Raw genomic sequence first — 4,264 nt, forward strand, 5'->3', positions numbered from 1 at the left:
GCTCGGGCCGGGGCGCAGAGGCCATTTATGAGCCTGGGGGCAGCGAGGCGGGGCGGCCCTCGGCCCAGGCTCCTGCAGAGGGCGCGAGAGAAACGTTGGGCGATGGTTCCTGGAGCGGGATGCGGAATTTAGCTACCGGCCCATGGGCGCTGGGAAGCGGAGATGGGCGCCTCACCTGAGAGCAGTCACCCTACTCCGCCTGCAGCTGGGAAGCGCCTGGGTCTGCAGATTTGATTTCCTTCGATACCTGCAATGTGGTCTTTGCTTCCAGGAGAGAAATTCTCCGTGCAAGTGCATGGAAAGTTAGTGAGAAAAAAAGGGATTTTTTTTTTTTTTTGAGATGGAATCCGACTCTTTTGCCAGTGCCATTTTGGCTTACTGCAACCTCCGCCTCCCGGGTTCAAGCTATTCTGCCTCAGCCTCCCAAGTAGCTGTGATTACAGGAGTGCACCACCCGCGCCCCCCGCCCCACCCCGGCTAATTTTTGTATTTTTAGTAGAGACGGGGTTTCACCTTGTTGGTCAGGCTGGTCTCGAACTCCTGACCTCAGGTGATCCACCCGCCTCGGCCTCCCAAAGTGCTGGGATTACAAGCGTGAGCCACTGCACCCAGCCATTTTTTTTTTTAAATTTAAATACTGGGTTTCCACTCTGTTGCCAAGGCTGGAGTGCAGTGACAGGTGACCATAGCTCACTGCAGCCTTGACCTCCTGGACTCAAGCTCCCACCTTAGCCTCCCTAGCAGTTGGAATTACAGGCAAGCACCACCACGCCTGGCTAATTTTATTTTTATAATTTTTATTTTTAGTAGCAACAAGGTGTCGGTATGTTACCTAGGCTGGTCCTGAACTCTTGGTCTCAAGCCATCCTCCTGCCTCAGACTCCCAAAATGCTGGGATTACAGGCATGAGCCACCACATTCCACCAGGGATCTTTTTTTTCTCTTGAGCAGAGTGAGTGGAATGTGAGTCGCCTTACCTAGTCATATGTAGTATTTTTACATTATCAGTACTTCTCACCATCAAATCCCACGTGATTTTTCTCCAGTCACTGAGCGTTCTGTCTAAAGCCACATACAAAACAGTGTGTTGCTGCACAGTTAGGGTTGAGGAAATCTCACAAAAATAACGCAAAACATTCAGAGAGGGTTTCTTTCCTGAAATCATTATTTTAATTTTCAGTGCCTGAGTTTTCATAAGAGCTTAACTGTGTACTATGTAGACGATTTTATAAACATAATTGATACCTTTTTTCTTTTCTTTTCTTTTCTTTTTTTTTTTTTTGAGACAGAGTCTGCTCTGTCACTCAGGCTGGAGTACAGCGGTGAGATCTTGGCTCACTGCAACCTCCGCCTCCCAGGTTCCAGTGATTCTCGTGCCTCAGTTTCCCGAGTAGCTGGGATTACAGGTGCCTGCCACCATGCCCAGCTAATTTTTGTGTCTTTAGTAGAGACGAGTTTCCACCTTGTTGGCCAGGGTGGTCTTGATCTCCTGGCCTCAGGTGATCCACCTGCCTTGGCCTCCCAAAGTGCTGGAATGACAGGCGTGAGCCACCATGCCTGGCCTATAATTGACATTTTTAATGTAAGATGTGTAATAATGTACAGATGGGCGGGTGTGGTGGTTCACATATGTAATCCCACCACTTTGGGAGGCTGAGGCAGGTGGATCACCTGAGGTCAGGAGTTCAAGACCAGCCTGGCCAACATGGTGAAACCCCACCTATACCTAAAATACAAAAATTAGCTGGGCATAGTAGCATGTGCCTGTAATCCCAGCTACTCAGGAGTCTGAGGCAGGAGAATCACTGGAACCTGGGAGGTTGTGAGCCCAGATCGTGTCACTGTACTCCACCCTGGGCAACAGAGTGAGACTTTGTCTCAAAAAAAAAAAAAAAAAAAAAAAATGTACAGAGGCAGACATAAAATACATCTTTTTTTACTAGATTTTGCTCTCTGAGAGCAAGAATTTTGATAACTACTTTTAATATCTCTGTACCAAGCTTATCTGCTCAGTAAAACTGGATAGGTGAAGGAAACTGACCTTAGCATAGGGAGGAAACTGAACGTAGCATAGGAAGCACATTATAGTAGAGACAGCTCACTCTAAGAATCAAATCACAACAGAAGTCTTACAGAATTTCTAATTAAGAATAAAGGAAACATTTTGATGAGATTGGAATTTCATATAATTGCTTACGATGGCATTTAATTTAACCTAGAGGTTTGTGTTGAGATAACCTACAAATTTGTTTTAGCACAGTACCTGCCTAGTAGCTCAAATATTAGCTCTTAACTTTGTTATTAGACTGTTATAGACTGAATTGCGTCCCCTCCAAATTTATATGTCGAAGCCCTGATTCGATCTGACTGTTGTCCTCACAAGAAGACGAAATTTGGACATGCAAAGACACCACGGATGTTCACATAGAGAAAAAGGCCAGGTGAGGATGCAGTGAGAAGGCGGCCATCTGCAAATGAAGGAGAGTGGCCTCAAGAGAAACCAGCCCTGCTGACACCTTCATCTTGGACTTCCAGCCTCCAGAACTGTGAGAAAATAAATTCTGTTGTTTAAGCCACCACAGGCTATAGTATTTTGTTTGTAGTATTTTATTGTGGCAGCCCTACCAGACTTACACATAGACTTATAAAGTCTCTCATCATATGTGGTAGGCAGAATGCTGAGATGCCCCCTAAATTCCTATCCGTGGTATATACACACCTTCTCCCAGTTATTTAAATACCCATCTAAGTGCTGCTATGCACATACTTTACAGATGTAATTAAGGTCCCAAATCATTTGACTTTGAGAAAGAGTATCCAGGCTTTTCTTGGGTAAGCCTGACCTAATCAGGTAAGCCTTTAGAAGGAACTGGCTCTTCTTTGGGAGAGCGAGTCAAAAATCTGAGAAGGATTTGCCATGAGGGAGATTTTTCACTGCTGGCTTTGAAGATAAATGGGGCCATATTGGAAAGAATGTGGGCACAGCATGGTGGCTCACTCCTGTAATCCCAGCACTTTGGGAGGCCAAGGCAGTAGGATTGCTTGAGTCCAGGAGTTTGAGACCAGCATGGGCAACATAGTGAGACCTCATCTCTACAAAAAATTTTAAAAATATTTGCCAGGTGTGGTGGCATGCACTTGTAGTCCTAGCTACTTGGGAGGCTGAGGCAGGAGGATCACTCAAGCCCAGGAGGTTAAGGCTGCAGTGAACCACGATAGCGCCACTGCACTCCAGCCTGGGCAACAGAGTGAGACTTTGTCTCAAAAGATGATAATAATTGAAGTAATAATTTTAAAAAAATCATATTGGAAGGAATGTGGGTGCCTCAAGGAGCTTAGAGTGGCCCACATTTGAGAGCCAGCAAGGAAATGGGGACCTCAGTCCTATGACTGCCATCAATCATGAATCGACTTGAAAGTGGATTCTTCCCAGAGCTTCCAGAAAGGAGTTTAGTGTGGCCCAATATGTTGGTTTTAGCTTTGTAAAGACCCTTAGCAAAGAAGCTGGCTATGCTATACTCAGACATCTATAGAACAGCGAGCTTATAAGTTGGCATTTAATTGCTAAATTTGTGGTAATTTCTTACTTTACAAGAGAAAACAAATACATCAAAATTATAATAAGTAGGGACACAAATTTGCAGTGATGTGCCATGCAAATGATAGAGGAATAAAAGGCTAATAAGCTCACTTGGGTAAAAGGTGTACCAATGTTCCTTACATTATTTTTATTCCTGTAACTTTTTGTAAGTTTGAGATTGTTTCCAAGTGAAACATTTCAAAATATAATATTAGTGATTGTTTTGTGAGTGTTTTAGTTGTTTGAGATTTATACAAGATCTTATTTATGTTTTTAAATTATTTTTTAAAATAATTATGTCACTCAGGCTGGGAGTGCTGTGTTGTGATATCGGCTCACTGCAGTCTCTGCCTACCGAGTTCAAGTAATTTTCCCCCCTTAGCCTCCCAAGTAGCTGGAATTACAGGCACACACTACCTCGCCCAGCTAACTTTTGCATTTTATTTTTTTTTTTGAGACGGAGTCTCGCTCTGTTGCCCAGGCTGGAGTGCAGTGGCCGGATCTCAGCTCGCTGCAAGCTCTGCCTCCCGGGTTTATGCCATTCTCCTGCCTCAGCCTCCCGAGTAGCTGGGACTACAGGCGCCCGCCACCTCGCCTGGCTAGTTTTTTGTATTTTTTAGTAGAGACGGGGTTTCACCGTGTTAGCCAGGATGGTCTCGATCTCCTGACCTCGAGATCCGCCCG

Source organism: Macaca fascicularis, chromosome 7, assembly GCF_037993035.2.
Source record: "Macaca fascicularis isolate 582-1 chromosome 7, T2T-MFA8v1.1".
In the NCBI taxonomy this organism is placed as follows: domain Eukaryota; kingdom Metazoa; phylum Chordata; class Mammalia; order Primates; family Cercopithecidae; genus Macaca; species Macaca fascicularis.